The sequence below is a fragment of the Dipodomys spectabilis genome, unplaced genomic scaffold (assembly GCF_019054845.1).
Source record: "Dipodomys spectabilis isolate Male_0828 unplaced genomic scaffold, ASM1905484v1 ptg000156l, whole genome shotgun sequence".
NCBI lineage: Eukaryota > Metazoa > Chordata > Mammalia > Rodentia > Heteromyidae > Dipodomys > Dipodomys spectabilis.
Window position 1 is genome coordinate 3638756 of NW_024870833.1, and position 19612 is coordinate 3658367.

General features: G+C 36.3%; 1 protein-coding gene across 1 annotated transcript in view; it reads right to left on the reverse strand.

Annotated features, from left to right (window-relative positions):
- The window catches only part of Il1rapl1 (interleukin 1 receptor accessory protein like 1), a 1186632-nt gene extending 1167883 nt beyond the window's left edge, over window positions 1–18749 (reverse strand). Inside the window, exons 1-2 of the mRNA XM_042692436.1 lie at window positions 18097–18749; window positions 6590–6592 (exon numbers count right to left, since the gene is read on the reverse strand). The gene's annotated coding sequence lies outside the window, so the exon portion shown is untranslated. The remainder of the gene's footprint in view (window positions 1–6589; window positions 6593–18096) is intronic.
- Between the last annotated feature and the right edge of the window lie 863 nt (window positions 18750–19612).

Genomic DNA, 19612 nt, shown 5'->3' on the forward strand with positions numbered 1-19612 from the left:
TATTAATACAATGTACCTTGATCAATGTCATCCCTTTCAACATTCTCACCCACCCCTCCCTTTTCAACCCTTTCCTTTACTCTTCTTAATTTTGTATGATATACATTGAATTCTTGACTGCATTCTCTGCCTCTTCTCCTCTTCATTTGTCCACCACTTTCCCCTTGACCCCACCCTGTAACTTTTATTTTTTCTGCAGGTCATGGGGCTTGAACTCTGGGCCTAGGAGCTGTCCCTCAGATCTTCAGCAAAATGCCAGCTTTCTACCACTTGAGCCACAGCACCACTTCCTGTTTTCTGGTGGTTAATTGCAGATAAGAGTCTCACAGATTTTCCTGCCCAGTGGCTTTGAGCAGCTATCCTCAGATCTCAGCTTCCTGAGTAGCTAGGCTTACAGGTATGAGCCTCTGGCACCCGGTCAACCCTGTCATTTTTAAAGTACCTGCTTCCTGGTATATATTTTGTTGAACTTTGACTTTGCCTTTCTAAGAAATTACATTATTTGAGTTCTTCCTTGAATCTATCAAAAGAAGTACATGTACATTTTATATATGCTTATCATTCACCCCAGCATTACTGTTAAGTCTTAATGGAAAACACAGCATCAAAGCCAGAGATCCTCAGAATAAACATTGGGTTCAATCTATCAGCTACTTTAATCACCCAAAGCCTGATATATAGTAAAACTTCTATAGCTTCTCTGGAATACACAATGTGATATGAATAAAATAGAAAAAAAATGAATGTACTTTGTTACAATAGACAACTGATGATTGGTCAAGAGACAGAATAGGAATATCTATTCAATGTTTAGAAATAATACTGTTTTGACTCCCAAAAGGCTTTCAATGATAACTATTTCTCAGTGTCTTCCCAAATAAAGATAGTAAAAGAAAGTATTTTCTATTGAATTCCACACATAATGAACATGGGGATTCTTCATATGAGTTATTTATTTTTATTTTTATATTATAAAATGTGTAAGAGAGGGCCAGGTGCCAGTGGTTCATGCCTGTAATCCTAGCTACTCAGAAGTTGAGATTTGAGGAACATGGTTTGAAGTGAGCCCAGGCAGGAAAGTCCATGAGATATTTTCTTATGTCCAATTAACTGCCAAAAATCTGTTGAGCTGTGGCTCAAGTGGTAAAGCACTAGCCTTGAGAAAATACATGTATGTCACAGCCAGTTTCCATGCCCTGAGTTCATGCTCTAAGACTGACACAAAAAATGTATAAAATAACCAAAAAGTTAAAATACATTTGTGGATTCAAATGCTCACTGGCCTCTACCAAACAAGATAAAGGGAAAAAGTCAAAGAAAACTCATTTATTCACTCATTTATCATTTCGGTGAATTCTTTCATCTTTGAGGAGTTTTCAGTATCTTTGTAAATCATCTTATTGTGAATAAATATCTAAAAATAATCTATGTTACAAAATATTAATCACTGATGTTTTTAAATTACATGTCATTTAATTGATACAAATGAAGGAAGAAGAATGTTAATCTATTTCACTATATCAACCACTAATTAGCGCTGAACTCTGTCTTAACTATTGGTGTAATTATGTCTTTACTTAGATGAACATAATATATGCTTATGTATATCGACAGCAGATATTCTCTTCTTGTGGTATTAGTGAAACTTTAATTTGGAAAAAAAACTGCTCTCATTGTGATACCTAGAGTTTTCATCTACAAAACACGAAATTACAATCATAAGACACTAACAGCCATGATTGATTAAGTTACTAATTTGTGCCAGGTCCTGTGATTAAATAGTTTAGAATTTATTATTTAAGTCTTTCCCCACAGTACCTTTAGATAAGGACAATTATTTCCATTTTACAACCATATTTTTTTCAACATTTTTAACCAATTTTATATTGTTCTTGGTGCTTAGGTTACGTCAGTAAACTAAAAGGACACCAATCCCTGATAAGTGGATATAAAATTCTCAAAATAATCAGTACCATGAAGAATATTATCGAATAAAAGAATTACAAAGTAGAACCAGATGAGGAGATCAGGAGAGTGGATATAAGTGTGTTACAATTTTCGTGGTCAAGGTAGGTCTCAAGGATTTAACGAAACCAGATATAAGACAACAATGATGGAGGTAAGTTAGCCTTGAGATTTCTGGAGAAAATAATGCTGTAGACAATAATAGCTATTCAAAGAACAGCCACTGTAGGCTCATAAAATATGGGAAAAGCCTCAATGAGTGGGAGAAATGAAGTTCAAAAAGAAATATAAGCCAGTATCTCTAGGAAATTTTAAGAAATGTGCTTTTACCTCAAATGAAATAGCAAATTTAGCAAAGCTTTGATGAGTAGAGTCACACAATCTGATTTCCATTCTCAAAAGACAACTGTAGCTGTTGCATTGGGAGCAGACTGCTAAGGGCAATGGCAGAGACATGGAGTCAGTTTGGAGACTACTACAACAATTTTGTAAACAGATGATGGAGGCCTCAAGGAAGATGATAGTGATAGAATGGAGAAATGAAAGTTCGGGATATGTTTAAATATAGTAGCAATGGTACAAGATGACACATAGGATATGGTGTGCAAGGGAGGGAGAAGAATAAAGGATGATTTTAAGCTTTTGTACCTGGACAAGGAGAAAGATAAAATTAATTATTGGTTGAAATGGGAGAATGGTGAATTAAGTAGATTTGAAAGGGATGAGTCTGTTTGCAACAAGTGGCAAATGTCAAAGCAGGAGGTATTGTCAAATACACAGATGGATAGATGTGCTTGGCGATCAGCAGAAAGACCAAGGTGAGACAAGACTAGATGAATCATAAGTGTGAGTGTAGATTGAAAAGACAACCAAGATCAGAACCAGGGACATTTTAACATAAGGAGTAAAGAAAGGACAAAAGACTTGCAAAGCAAATTGGAAGGGGGAAAACATATGAAAGAAACTAAACAATGATGCTTTGATATTCTAAAACACAAGTGAGGAAAATTTATCAAGGAAAATAATCCAATGTACAAATCTTGCTCACCGGTCAAGTGAGATAAGGATGGAAAATTGACCCTGGAATATATTGACACACTAAAATATGTGCTTAGCTGTTATAGTTTTGGCAATGTATCAAGTGTTAAAACAGTAAAATAATAAGGATCCATACTCATTATGTAGTTACCATTGGTTAAGTATTGAGCAATGTATATATAAATATATCTACATGCTTTACAAATATTATTTTATTTTTCCAAGTAATTCTAAATGTATGCACTCATTTCTCCTTATAAATCTAGAATCCTGATGTGAAACCTCACACAAGTAACCTGTACAAAGTTACATAGCCAAAACTGGAACTAAGACCAAAACTGGAACTCACACTTGCCTTGATCCAAATGTGAATTATAGTGTACTCTGATGTCTTGTGCAATTAGGAGATGGTGTATTAATACTACAAATGAGATAAAATTTCAATCAATACATTTTTAAAGCTTCTTCAGAATGAATACTTATGTATAGGCAAAAACATAAAGAATAAAAGCTATGCTAAAAACTGTAATGAGTTTTATCATGTTAAAATTTATAGAAAACGTAATAAGGGTAATAAGGCTTAACTGTAGGCTCAAGTCTTTATCTGCCTCACTTTGCAAAAGAATTGTCAAATGAATGATCTGCTAACATTCTTTTTTCTGTATTACTGATGTAATCAAAACTTTTGGCTATAAGTTCTAAGCTCTCCATTTGGTGTTCCAGGCAATTTTATTCATTGGCTTGGCATTTTAGAGAATGCATCAGAGAATGCATTACAGGTGGGTGCAGCTTCACTGTGGGATGGTATAAACACTTCTTTCACTACACAAATGACCTTGCATCATGAACAAAACCTTTAAACTTTCAGCGTCGTATGCACACATACACACATACTAAGCTGGAACTTGGTACATTATTTAATCAAACTCTCTTTTCTCCTATTAGTTTGCTAAGACCAACACAACTAGGGAGATTCATTTTTTTCCTTTCCCTCCCTCCCTCCTTCCTTTCTTCCCTCTTTCTGTCATTCTCCCTCGTTCCCTTGAAAATTACTCCCATTGTACTACATGTCAGGCACTCTCCTAGGCACCAAAGATACATAATAAACTAGATCAATTGGGAAGTATCTTTTCAGCTTAACACTAAAGTTGGGGAGATAAAGAAATAAATTTCAAAATGGCGAATTAGATGGGTAAAAGCATAATTAGTAGTTGCTTGGAAGCACAAGAGTTTTCTCCATAAAACAATCTTTTCTGTGATGAGGAACACTTGGTCATTTAGAGACATTACATACACATCTGTGCTCATGAGAAGTGGAGAGTTGTTTACACTGAAGGTAGAAGTATATCAGACAAAATTCACATAGCTGACATTACTCGCCAGAGTCACGCTATCCTCTGTTAAGGCCTACTATATTCATTTGCCAGTGTCCTTTATCATTGGATCATAAATATTTCCTTAATTAACATCATCCTTTTTAATAAGGATGATAATGATGACAATGGTGATAATTGTATAAAGATCAGGGCATTGTAAGTGGAACGCAGTACATTTTGTCCATTGCTCCTGTTGAAGTCTGCCAAAAAATTAGAGCAGGTCCCACACAAATAAGTTTTCTGATCAGACTATCCTTAGGTATGAAAAAATTCCAGTTACCTTTTTATAACCCGAAAAACATAAACATGTGTATATGAAAATGCACACCCCTTGGAAGCTGGATTTTTTTCACCTTTTTTCTTTTGCTGTACTGGTGATTTAATTCAGGGCCTCATGCTTTCTAGACAAGTACTCTACTTGATCCATACCTCTCTTCCATTTGCTTTTAATTTACTTTTAGGCAGGGTCTTGAGCTTTTGCCAGGGCAGGCTTGGATTATGATCCTCCTACCTTTGCCTTCCAGGGAGCTGGGATTATAGGCATAAGACTCTAAGTCCAAATTCCTTTTTTGGAATAGTGAGGTTTAATTATAATAGATAGGTTTAAAATTAGTTAACATTTGAGACTTAAATAATGATTCAGTGAAGTTGAACTTAAGTGTCAATCTTCTTTATATCCTTCAGTTTCCAAAGTGAGATGTGATGTTTTATCTTATGTATTGTACGCTTCTCTAATCATAGCCAATAGTAAAATCAAAATTCATAATATTGGGCTAGTAGGAGTTCTAAAAATTAATAAAGGAAAAATTTAGATCTACTAGGATTTGAATCTCTGGCTCCAGGAAATTGCTATTCTAAGGAAGATGCTTAGAGAGTATCCCACACCTTTCTGATTATAATCTTAAGAAATTAAAGCTAATTTTAATTTTAGAAACAGGAAATAACAATTCTTTTTACTTGCAAATATAGATGAGGTTTAAATAACTTCTGATGCAGTCTATTCTAATAGACATCATTCATCTCCCATACCACCTACATAACTCTTTTGAGTTGGAAACTTAAAATAACACAACTTATTTATTATATGAGATCTGGCACTGTAGAATAGAGCAGAGATGACTTCAAATCTCTGAGGGCCAAGAAGAAAGTATCTTGTGCACAAATAGCATTCTCTAATCAATAAAAACTGAATATCAATTTTGAGCCTACAACCTTGAAGTTATATTTAATAAGTTCCATTTAATGAGAAAATATATGGTGAATGCACAGATGTTGGAGTCTTCTTAATTAGCCCCATGATTTGTATTTTTAAAGCCACATGACACATACCCATAAATACAAGTAGAATTAATTTGTAGTCTTTTAAGCATGCCACAGTTTTTTTTATTTCTAAAAGATAAGCCAGAACTATAGAAATGAATGAAAGGTTTTAGAGCAGGTGTGTTGTTGGTGAGGACTATATTTCGTTAGGAATGACTTTTTTTAAGTATTTGAAAATGTATATCTTCAATTTCTTTGGCAGTAAGTGAGTCGACCATTCTAGCTTCGTAGTTGCATTAAGCATGTAATGAGAAGAAAATCTGGGAGGATTTGTTGAACTAAAATGAGTTAACTATCTAGTCAAATGTCAGATCAATTGAGGGGAACAGTAGTCAAAGTGGTTGTTTATTAAAATGAACATGAGTTCACAGATAATTATTTGAGTTTGTCATGGAGAGATTTTATCTATTGGCAAGGGCGTATACTGAATTCATTCCTATTCAAATTTTCTATGATTTAATGAATGGTTGCCCATTTAGATATAGCTACTGCTTTTAAAAAGCACTGGCAAGATTAACTCCCACTGTATTCAAGCTGATTGAATATCTTCATAGAAAGAAAATAGAAAGTGCTCCTATCACCTCACTAGGCCTGAAGAAAGCATTTTAAAATCTGAAGTAATGGCACTTCTCTTACATAAAGGAGGGAAATTAATATTTCGACATAAAAGTGTATAATATTATATGAAAGTCAGTAAAAATAGAACTCTATGATAGCTATTCCTATGATTTTAAATTCATCATATTCAAAATTGTTCCCCCACCCCATTCCACCCAGTCTAAATCACAGCTTGGCAAATGTTACTGAAACACAGCTTTTTCTAATCTCTCCTGTTCAATCTACATTGAGCTACTCAGTCAATTATACTGCTACTCAGTTCAAGGCTACACTTCCTTCAGACTTTTACTCTCCCATAGTGTAGTCCCTTTGATATCATAAATATTTCTTCCTACAACCCTCACGGTTCAGAAAACAGCCCAGTCTTTTTTCTTCATCCTTCCCTCATACCACAAAAAAAGACTTGAAATCAAGCAAATGAACTGTTCAAGAAAAAAACCATCTTACTTCAACTCTCTCAACACACACTTGCCTTTTTTATTTTTATTATTACCTTTTAGAAGTATTTTAGATTTGAATTCACAACCTCCAGGTTGCTAGACAGTTGCTCTGCCACTTGTATCCCTCCACCAGACCTTTCTGCTTTAGTTATTTTAAAGATAGGGCTCACGTTTTGTCCCTGAGCTGGCCTTGGGCTATGATTCTCCTACGTACACCTCCAACATAGCTAGGATGATATCTAGCTAAGTTTGTTGTTGAGTTGTTGGTCTTACTTTTTGTCTGGGCTGGCCTTGAACAATGATCCTCCCAATCACCATCTTCCAAATAGTTGGGACTCCAGGCAAATGCCAACATGCCTGGCCCAGATGTGAATTTTCAACAATTTCCTCTCTCTGGCTCTCCATCTCTGTCTGTCTCTGTCTCTCTCTGTCTCTATGTCTCTCGCTCTGTAAAAGGCCAAGGCACATAGAAAAAGCTCATATATATATATATATATCCTACTATCATATATATATATATATCCTAATAAAGAAAGACTTTTCAGAACACAAATTTAACTAGATTCTAAAGAAAATCATATTCTCTGCAACAAAACTTGCCCTTGTCATCAACAATAAGTTCCTCTTCCCTTCGAACAAGTATTTAAGATTTCTGTATTTCCTCAGCAATATGTTACCATTGTTGTAGCACACCTCCCGCGGAAAGGGAATACCATGACTGCATCAGAGTTTCCAAAGACTTTCTAGTCCCCTCTTCAAGGCCGGCAGCAAATCACCTCACTGGGAATTTCCCTGAAGCCCAGAGAACTTTCTTGTCTAAGGTATATGCTCCTGCTAGTGACAGCTGGTATAGAAAAAGAAAACTTCCACTTTGGGATGTAATTTTGAGACAAAATATAGCCCATCAGAACGCCAGCCAGAGCTCCTCACTGAAACTGCTGAGAGGTTCTAGTTGCCCCTACACGGAAGTCAATTTCTCCCTCTGCATCAGAAGCAACCTTCTGTGAGCAATTATCCAATTCATAGTCTGTTTCAAGAGAACCTAGTTGAACACATCTGTTTCCATAAGTAATTTTCTTTTTGCAACAGGATCTTGCCATATATCCCGGGCAACTTTTGAGCCTGTTATAGAGTCCAGGCTGAACTCAAGCTAGCAATCCTCCTGTCTCAGCCTCCTGAGTACTGGGATTTTAGGTGTTGACCACCATTCCAAGATTCTGTGATAAGCAGCACCCCTATAAAAGAGAGGGCCCTTGCATAGTGTGTTTTACTCATTTATATGAAGGTGTTAATTAATTGAAATGCATATTTCAAGAGGCAATTCTGGTTCTCTGTGCATATGATAGGATTAGTAGATACTGATTACTAAGGCACTACCAAAAACTTAGAATATTTAGCTTGTGCCATTGTGGATGGAAAATGTGTTTAACATGATAGTTGAAGCTGTGCAAGAGAACATTGAGAAAGCATCCAATAGCAATAATAATATATGCTAGAAGGACAAAGAGGTCAGAAGATTCAGCTGAAGCCCTCCAAAGGAACACCTTGATGTCCCCACTGACCTCAGAAGTTTGTATTTTTAAAACCGTGAACTCCTGTGCCTTATTCTAACTCTGAATTAAAATCCTCACGATTAAAGGAACGTGTTTTGACAACAGCTGAACTGTGTGACTTCTTCTTTTACTGAAATGCTAATGAGGATTCACATAACATTCAGTTTTTGTCTCAATAAATTGCATTCATTGTCAGTTTATCCTGAGTGTTTGGCCACTGCCCAGGTTATCACAACTAACTTCAAACACGGGTAATCTTATAAAGTACAGGAAAAAAAATACCTCTTGGCTTATTTTCTCCTACCTATTAGAGGTAAAGATAAAGTATCTGATAAAAAAAAAAGAATTAAATTGAGCTAGCATGTATGGTTTTTTAAAATTACTTCAAGGCTCATTTTCCCTTTTGTCTACAATTCAAAATTGTTATAATTATTGGCATTTAGCAAAAGACTTCACATTAGCTATTATCCCATTATTGAATGCATATTCTAATCTAAAGTATGTGACCTTTGTAAAAAACCATTTTGGAATTTGTGTTTCCACTTTGCTATCATATTATATAAAGCTTTTCTTTTCCTTTTCTTTTTAACATTCCCATCTTCAATTTGTCCTTCCTTCCAAATGGATTTCTGCTTTAGGATCCCTTTGCTGTTGGAATCATGAGAAAGGAATAAAATAGAAACATCCTCAAGTATATTCATTGAAAAATTACGCTCGAACTGCAATAGCTTTGATACACCATGTAGTAGCTTTTTGTTGTTGTTGTTGTCCTGGGGCTTGAACTCTGGGCCTGGGCCTAGTCCCTGAGCTCTTCAGCTCAAGGCTGGCACTCTACCACTTGAGCTACAGCGCCACTGCTGGTTTTCTGAGTGGTTTATTAAAGATAAGAGTCTCACAGACTTTCCTGCCCCGGGCTGGGATTTCACTGTGATCCTCAGATCTCAGTCTCCTGAGTAGCTAGCATTACAGGCGAGAGCCACTGGCACCCAGCTACCATGTAATAACTTTCTAACACCAGTAAGCAAAGGCAGATTCAATGAACTGGTCCCATTACCCATGTTGCCAAATACTTTTTTCCAAAGCTAATTTTATAACTGTTGCATCTGTCTTAGAAAAGAGGAAAGAAAAGGGGATATGAGTGGCCAATGATACCTGCTTGAGAACTGGGTAACCTCCTCAAAATCAGAAAAAATTTCAATAAAGATAATACTCAGGAGTCCCTTAAGAATTTCACAAAATTGAGGATCAAATGTACTTGGGTTCAAGCCCCAGGACTGATAGAAAATAGTGCTTGGGAGATACAGACTATAATCAATTAAGCAACTATTATTAATCTTCTCTTCTTTTACTCAATGTTTTTATTTTCTTAAATCAGAAGCTTTCTTCTTCATTCACAATGAATCATGCTTTTTGGAGAACATAGATCTAAAAGTGATCTGCGATCAGTAAATGCTTAAGCATTTGTTTGTGAACTGATTTACTGATGACCTACTCTATGCCCTGAACAATGCTGGGTCCTGGAAACAGAAGGCAGACAGGCACTTGCCCCCTGGAGCCAAGCTAAACCAATCAGTCAATGAGAAGTGCACACCAACTGACTAGAGCTGTTTACTCTGAGACTGTGTTATTAAGGGCCCTGTAGGAGAATCCCAACAAGGAAAAGCAGCAGTCCAAAACCCCTAGAGACCCCTTGAATGCATTTATTCTACACACTGTGGAGCTGGGTTCCTCTTGAGTACTATTCAGGAGTTTTGTCATGGTGAGAACAATTAGGGGCTTTAAAAGAGGTATTCAAAAATCAAACACTAAGAATCACAAGATTCAGTTGTTAGATTCAAATTTTCTCTCCTGGCCACATGGAGCTTTGTTTACACAAAACACCTGATAATGTTCTAAGTCTTTCAGTTTTCTATTTTGACTGCAGTGTTTCTCTCCCCTGGACAGTTTTCTTCTAACATGAAGTCAGTGGAGAGGCTGTAAACATTATAGGTTTCCTGCCATACAGGTATGTTATCAGCTGCCTACTGAGTGCATCTGAAGCATACTGCAAGATCCAACCTCAATTAAAGTACGTCCTTCACGGCCCTCTCTTCTATCTTGTCAACTGAACTGCAGCTCATTGAAGCTATTTTTGAGTAAGGAAAAAATAATCTATTTCCTGAAATGTTACTATTTCAACTATCAACAAGTGAGGTCTGTTATTCCGAATTTTCCCTTCAACATCTTAACAATGATTCATGTATCAAACATCTTGACAAAATGTGTGTATATACATACTGAGTAGTCGTTAGGATATGGGGTATAAAATACATATATCAACTATATCTGCTCAGTAATTGTGCTATAGCATAGCAACTATGATTAAATATTTGTCTTTATTTGTCCAAAATTGGTTTGTTGATGTCTATGTAAGTCAATAAAACTGTTGGGGAAAAACAAAATAAGAAGTTCTATCTCTTCAAAGCAGGATAAAGTTTGAAAATTCTTTGGAAAAGACCCTTTAGAAGTATCAGTTGGAAGCAAGAATGGAGCATAGAAAGCAGAGGTGATGTTTGTCCTAAATGCCAGGAAATTTCCAGAAGGGAATGTTTAGGGAAATGACTTTTTGTCTACTTTGTGACCCTAAAAACGAGAGAATGAAATGAAGGGCAGTTAGTTCCCTGTGTGAGAAGAACACACATATAAAGCTAATGGGAAAAGGGAAAATATTGGGGGAAGGTCAGTATGGAAAAGGAAACAGGACCACCACCCAACTCTTCTTCCTATTATGTCTCCAGAGATGGATATAAGGTAAAGAATGGCCTTTCTGTTTACAGGAGTTATACAGAAAAAAAAGATGCAGCCCACATATTCTGAGTAGGGGAATCATATAAGTGATCCTAAGTCAATAAATTGAACTAGCCACCAAAGGATTAGACATGATAACATTAGCTCCAACAAGAATAATTGTTTTTCTTCTACACTATAAAAAAAGAATATGGTATGCCAGGATACATCTCTATGTAACTAAAAGACACCACTGAGGGCTTGTATTATATCAGAATCATGCATTACACAAAAGCCAACAAACAGTAAGATCTTGGAAAATCAGTTTCATTTACTGATTCACAATGTCCTTGTCTAAAATGACATAATACAACATCCTTTATTACTACATTCTGTCTAACTCCATTTGACTTTTAAGAAGTTATTGTAATTTTTCTGGCTATATTTATAATAATGTATTTTAAACTATAACAAAACAATGTTATTTTATTCATTTATATATTTTTTAATATTAAATGATTTGTAACTTTTTTGTAATATTACTTTCTGTAATATTAAATGATTTGTAACCTTGAATGGTAAAATGTTGGAGTTTACCTATGTTGGAAATTTCTATGTGTGTTCTTAGATAATTATACATTCCATGTTGATCTACCCCAAATTGTAACTCCATCAATCCATAAACAGCCACAATATGAGCTTACTTTTCATTTTGTATGTAATATGACTGTGATTTGTTACAAGCCTTTAATTTACTGGGGCTACAGAAGTTACTCCGCGGAGTCTAGAATCTATCTATCTCTCTCTATATATATATGGTTTGTAGACAGAATAAACAATGCATTTCAAAGACATGTGTGACCTTGTTGTGACTGCAACAAATTCATTTTAAATAATTATTATATTCATAATTTTTTATGACTGACAGTAAAATTGTGCTTACCTGGCCTACTGAATTTATTTTCACTTAAAGTATGAGAAAATGATGAACACTACTATATTAACTCAAAATTGTATTACAAATATTCACTGTTAGGGTAATCATGTGTCAATCAAGCTCATTTTAATCAGACTATAAGAAAATAAATCACTATGAACAATTTTTATTATTAATATGCTCACTATCACTATAATTCATGCAAAGTATAAGATATATAATTAATAATCATATTGAAAGACTGAAAACATGCACTATAACAATGCATAGTCCATTTTATTTGTACAATGATGCAAACATCACATAATATCCTGACTTAGTATTAAAAGTACTGTCTAATTCTACTCACTTTATGTTCTTAGATCTGTAGTTCCTATAGGAACAAAATTGCTCATTTAGTGTCATTGATTTTCATATGTATGTGTGTGTGTCTGTCTGTGTGTGGGTACATGGCAAAGATTGTCATGAAAAAAGATCATTTTTAATGTCATAAATGAAAACAGGAAAAAAAATCAGAACCAAAATATTAAAGTGTTTTTCTTTCTATCTTTATCTATAGTTCACTGCTTGGCAATTTCAGATTGTGTTCGAAAAATAACATCAGACCACCCAGTTATGCCTTCTCTCTAACTAAGAGTCTAAGCAATCTTGGGCTTTGGTCACCTGAATATTGTTTCTACACAAAAAGACCAAGAAGCCAGGCTTAGTGGTAGAGTGTTTGCCTAGTGTGCATGAAGCCCTGGGTTCAATTCCTCAATGCCACATAAACAGAAAAGGCTGGAAGTGGCGCTATGGTTTAAATGGTAGAGTGCTAGCCTTGAGCACAAAGAGGCTCAGGGACAGTGCCCAGACTCTGAGTTCAAGCATCAGAATAAGAAAAAAAAGACCAAGAAGCCATGCCAAGTAAGTATCTTTTATGGTGAGCCAATGGTCAGGTTAAACAGCCAGGGTACATCCACTTTGCCCATATGGCTGGCCTGTAATGGAATACTGTGTGTAGTGGGCGACTCTCCTAGGTGGCATTTTTCTGGGTGAAAATAAAAAGCATATCTGTAGAGTGATTAGCTGAATTTGTCATATAAATAAGACAATCTACATTCCAATGATATTCTGATGTAAATCTGCTAGAGTGAATCTGAAGTATTCCCAAAAGACATAAAAGATATATGTTTTTAAATACAGGGAGTGAACAAAGGCTTGCTATTTACAGGCATCAATCAACTTGAACAAGGATTCATGATCTAATTTTTCCGAAACAAAGAAACATTGAGGTTCCTTATTACAAAAAGCAAGACACCAAGAAGGTAGGAAGAAGTTGCTCTGTAACATTTTTTTTTAATTAAGTCTATTGATGTGTTTGTCTGTGTGTCTGACTGACTATCTCTCTATTTAGTACAGGGTAAAATTTTTAGTCTCCAATTCTGCCTTAAACAAAATATAAAGACCTTTTTTTCCCCAAGCCTGTATCAAACCATTTAAAAACCTGTATGGAAGCTTATATCAATGACTCTTTTCTTCTTGTGCATGTAAATATATATTATAATAAGGTACAGAACAGTAAAAGAAATGCAGCTTTAGTAATGACACATGAGGGATTGCCTCCCCCTAAAGAACATTAGTAATTATTGCAACCAGAAAATTCTAAACAGAATTTATATGCTTATGTTATCCTTTCCTCTATTACACTTGTTATCCAAACCCGTTCCACTTTGATTAATGAAGTGATAGTTGAGCATCGCTTTCTGGTCAATTGACCCAATTCAAGTAGTATCATCAAGTTTGTTTGTTTCTTCTTGGTACCAGAAACAAAAAGCCCTAAGCATTCCGGGAGGGGGGTGGGGGGGAAGGGAGATTTTAAAATGTAATCACATCGAAACACCCTCACAGGCAAAATTCTTAGTTCCACTCTTTGAATGTTATTCAAATACAACTATTTTAATTACTTAAGACATATATATGCCCATATGAGTGTTTCTGAAAAATAAAAATGAATTTGGTGAGTTAAATTCAGCAACCAATGCTTTTTAATTTTTCTATGTTGCTTAATCACTGAATGTTATTACCTACCAGTTAACTGTAAATTGATACCAGAAAATGAGTCTATCAAGATTTACAATTATAGCATGAGACAAAATGTTTTACTAAGTCCATAAAGACTTACTAAATTCTCAACCTTTAATAATTCCATATATTTTAAGGGAGAATATAGTGATAAGCACTCAATCACGTATCATCCTCTTCATTGTAGCGTGTAGCTATTATGATTTTAATGATTTGCTGGAACTCTTGAGAGGTCAAGTACAGGGTCAGATGTCACAAGGCTCCAAACTAATAGAGCCTGAAGTCCAATTCAGTTGCTCTGACTCATTCCAGAATTCCACAGTGCCTTAGTGTCTCAGAGAGCTGTTTTTTTTCTCCTAGTTGAGATTTCTGATAGGACTACTGGAAATAAGATTGGAATTTAATAATAAAAATGCTGACACGACCTTATCTATAGCTGCCCAAATGGTACCATCATAATTATGCTTTATAATTTAAACATCACTAAAAAACTTACTACATTTCCATCTTACTAGTCAATACTTCTTTGGTTTGCTACAAATTATACAGTAGTCTTCTTTTAAAATAAAAAAAAAACATCAAATACCAAAGATTCTATATCTTGTAAGACAAAGTGTATCCCAAATCTTTCAGTGTATTGACAGACTAAAAGATTCCTGAATTAGCAACCTTAAATTAATCAGCAAAGTTCAGGTGTTCTCAAAAGCTTTATTGGTCATTTGAAAATAGTATTGTTTCATTCATGTACACTATAAACAACAAAAAAATCTGTTTGAAATGCACTCTAGATATACAGGAATACTGTGATTACTTATCTGCTACACTGGCTGACCTTGTTGAAGCAACTGGTCAGGAACCAATATTAATAGTTTTCATATTCATTTCAAAAATGGCATTTCTTCTTTTCTTGAATCTTTTCTAATGTAACTACATGAGGATGACAAAACTAGCAATAAAATATAATTAAAGATACTGTTTTACAGCACTCAACTGCTTCATGTTTAAATGCTTTCCTATTAAGCAATCTTTTATTATTTATTTTCGAAGATACAAGAAAATGTCAAAAACTGCCTTGATTACATAATCTTCCTAAAGAAAGTAACAGGTTAGAAATAGCCATTAGAATGATTGAAGCTATCTTTTCTAATATGAGTATATGCAGTCTTCAAGTAAAAGCATAGCAATTACACGTTGAAACATTCTATGTTTCATGCCCAGTGTCTTTTTATACAGGTTTCTTTTCCTTTCTGTTATTTTTCCATACTCCTCTGAGATTAGAAAACCTCTCAGAATTTGCCCTGTTTGATAATATATGTATGGGTTAAGTCAGAAAACAACTGAGGAAGTCATTTATAAAATATTAAAATAAAGCATACAGGAAAAATCATTGCAGGCTATATTTCTGCACATAGTTGGAGACTAACAGCCTGGAAGCAGCCGTAGTGTTACCCTGACCCCTGAAGGAAGGAATCAGGAGTTAACTTCACATTCAATTTCCTATACAATTTGAACACCAAACCTCCGGATCCACTGGCACAGTCTATCAATTTTGGGGCATGTCCTGCAGAAATAAGAAAGTCACCTCAAATACCAGACCTCCAGATTTCATTCCACAACTCCCCCATTCCAATTTAAGGTGAGCAAATCTTTTTAAAGTTACTTTGGGAGTCCATAGATCCTATTCCTGACTCCCTTCATTGGACTCTAAGGGTATGGAATATGAGAAACAAAAGAAAAACAGAATCATCTCATCTCCTTGACAGAAAAGTCATTTAGCCATCTTTATAACATAAACATAAAGGGAAGTAGGAAAGAGCACAACTGGATAATAAGATTCAATTGGCCAGGATTAGAATGTCAGCAGTTTCATTTTTTGCAAATATATGATCTAGTGAGGGAAAACAGATCCTACAACAGTAGAAGGCCAAAAGAAAGTGATGTACATCTGCTTTTGAAAAACACAGCTCCAAATAAAACATGAGGGAAAATGACATTTTATTCTGCAGTATTCCCTTCTGTGTACAGTGCACACAGCACATTTATCTCTGCTCATGGTAAAAGTCTCCAGTGACTGCAACATGTCTTTTAAAGCATTCAATGAGTAAAACTTGAAAATAGACTGCTCTTTATTTCTGGCTTTTGTATTAATAATGAATTCAGTGCCATTTTTTTTTCATTTAACAAGATGTTGTTACCTCTAAAGGTTTCTCTTTTACTTCTCTTTTCCCTGAGGGTTAAAATGGCCCAGAAAGAGGTTGTCATGGCAAAGATAAAGGTAAGAAGCACTCATTTCTGACACACTGTGAAAGCAATCATCATTTTATATGAGGGAATCACCACACTGAAATCTGCATCAAACCAAACGACGAAAAATTCAAGAGAGGGACACTAAATAGTCATTTCCTTCACAGTCCTCATTTGAATGGATTTAACTTTCCTTTCTGTTAGGGGTCATATATTTCAATCATTGGGAAAAGAACTATGACCTTGGTTAGGATCATCAGTCCCAATTACTCAATGGGGCACTTGTGAAACGTTGCGGACACATTTTCACTCTCCACGGGTGTGGCTAAAATTGCTCCTGTCCAGCCTTACAGCTAGCATTATCTGTTCTCCCTCAGAAACTCACTGTAAGGAAACTCATGCTAAATTCACTGCAGAGATCAAGGTTTACAGGACCCTTAGAGCTAATCTCTGTTGGCCCTCCTCCTCTGTTAGCTGTTACAAGCCATCAAAAGTTAACAGGGTGATGGAACCTCTTTCTATACAATCATTCCATCTCACTATCGTTGACTGAAGCTTACTGATGTAATGAAGTTACATAATCACCGATTATGCACGACTTCCATCCATCTTCCTACATATCCACATATCTTCTCCCCTCCCCTTCGGATGGATCGATCTACCAGGTGAGATTTATAACACATGTAAATGCTCCATTCTCTCACCATAGGTACTGAATAAGAGACTTTAGCATTGCAGTACAGTGCACTGAACCACGTCATCAATATCGATTTTTAATCCCATTTCCCAGGCGGAATTTTCTTAAGCATTCTTAGTGCTCTAGTTTCCAACTTTTTGCCATAAGGGTAAAAAAGCAGATTGAACACATCTTCAACTTAAGGTTAAGGGAAGTGTGTAATTGCCTGCATTTCCCAAACTGGCTGCATTGCAATAGAAAGGATCCTCTCTGCTTCCAGACCTTCGACTCCCTGCACGTGGGTCGCAGCCTCAGCTATTTAGGGGTATTGGGAAAAATATTGTATCATTGGGCAATGGAATTTAAGGAAGAAAATACTATGATAATCTTGAAGAAAATATTGGTCTACTCCTCTCTAATTTAGTTATCATTTTCAGCTTTCCTTTTTCTTTCTCACCCCCCCCCCCCTTTTCACTCTGAGTGATAGTCCAATAGACAGAAAAGTAGTTCAAGGCACTTAATAATCTCCCATAACCACAATCTAGATAACAATTAACAATGATTATCACCTTAAAGTTTAGGAACTTGACAAGTGGGAAGTCCCTGGTCCCATTGCGGCTGTGAAATGCAGCAGAATACTGCACTGAGTTGAAAACCTATTTCTTTTCAAGAATAAAGAGTAGCTCCTTTCATTTTAAACGGGGCTCTTCACGAAGTCTTCCTTTTACTGATGTTACCCCTCCAGAACACAAGAGCCACAAATATTGCATCCAAACAAAGAGTATCTATCAGAATTAATTCAAGACACTCTTCCATATGAAAATAATTGGGAGGAAGAGTGATCCTTTGATTTATTTTCTGTTATACTCAGAAAACAGGCGCGCGCGCACACGCACACACACACACACACACACACACACACACACACACACACACACACACACACCAACACACCCAACTGCAGTTATTCCATTCAGTGCCAATAACGGCCACATCACAGCCATCAATGCGATGCAGCAAGCATCCAAGTCACCCATTCCCATTACAAACGCCCAAGTTCGCTCACACCATTGATGGGTTTGCATATATAAAATGACCTTACCCACAACAGTCTTCCAAATTATTCTTCTCTGGATATCAGTCGATAAGGTAATTGCTGGTCATCACAATGCGTATTCAGAAAAATCCACGTTTTACTCCTGTGTTCTTTTTCTTGTTTTGGCTAGCAATTAATATCATGGACAAGATACCCATTCACAAATGCCAGGTTCACCATAAAAGCAGATGATTCCATACAGATCTTCCCTACAAGACTGTCTCCAGTTAGTTCTCAAAGTGCCCGATTGTTTGGTGAAGATACAATCCAGGTGCAGAGCAGAGGGGGGAAAAACGAACACCGGGAGGAAAGAAGAAGAGGCAGATAGAAAAAGAGAGACTGAGAGACAAGAGAGCAGAAAAAAAGCGGAAGAAATAATATTTTTTTTAAAAAAAAGAACGAAGGGGAAAGGCCGATAAGTGAGGAAGTCTGTAAGCTTTATGACAAGAATTGGAGTCTTGCGTGCAAATCTTCTGGATATATGTAGCTTTCAAATCCTCTTGGTCCCCAAGTAAAATTTACAGATCCGGGATGCAGCCATAAGAAAGAATCCTATGGATATTTCACAAGTATCCCGCAATAACAGATCCGACGGGGTTTTCCTTGTACAGTACTGCTATGTGAAAGCACACAGACCCTGCTGTTTGGGAAGGTGTCTCCTGGGTCCTAGCTCTCTTCAGCAGCCCCCAAAAATGATTTTTCAAAAGAGTGGTGGGGGACAAGCCGCTTTGCGTTTATCTTCGGTGATGCTAATCCCAAGCGCAAACAAGCAAACCACGAATAACACAAGCTCTTGGTAAGTAGCCACAATCCACTCCAAATATCCCAGGGAAGAAGGAGCAAAAACAAGAAAAAGAAACTGCAATGCATAAATGATTCCAGTGTTTCTACAAGATCGGTTCATTTGATTGAATGCATTCTCTGGTTTGCTGCAAGTCATAAAGAGGATAGTATTACTGCCACCCAATGGATATTTTAGTACTAGCCAATCCACAGACATCCACCGCTTTGCGAGTTTTAGTTTTCCGAAAACCAGAAGAGAAAAGAGGGTAGCCTGGAAATCTTTTGGAAAGGAATTACGGGAAGCTGTCTTTCCCAGGCAAAAGTGGACCAGCAAATTTGGATGCTTACCCGGTCTTGCTTGGGCCACCTTAGAAATATGGTTCCGCTTTTCTAGCATGCAGAAAGGTACAGAGAGCGATGCCTAGGTTGACATACTCATAATAACCTCCTTTTTATCTGTCCTCTTTGAAGCCGATCTATCACGGCTTGCGATCTCCTTTTCACTTTTTCTCTGTATCACTTTAAGACGGATTTCGAAAGGGAGGGGCATGCGGGGGGGGGGGCTGCTGCAAATCTCAGGTGGCAAGGTGATAATTGTTTCTAAAGGGCAGTTTTGCAAAGTGTTTGCCTCTGTATTGGTATGTAAACTGTGAGTCCGGGAAGCAGTAAACCGATCTGCAGCCGCCACTCTCGGGCTTGGAGCTGAATCTTCCCTAGGAAAGTGAGGCTTGGGAGAAGA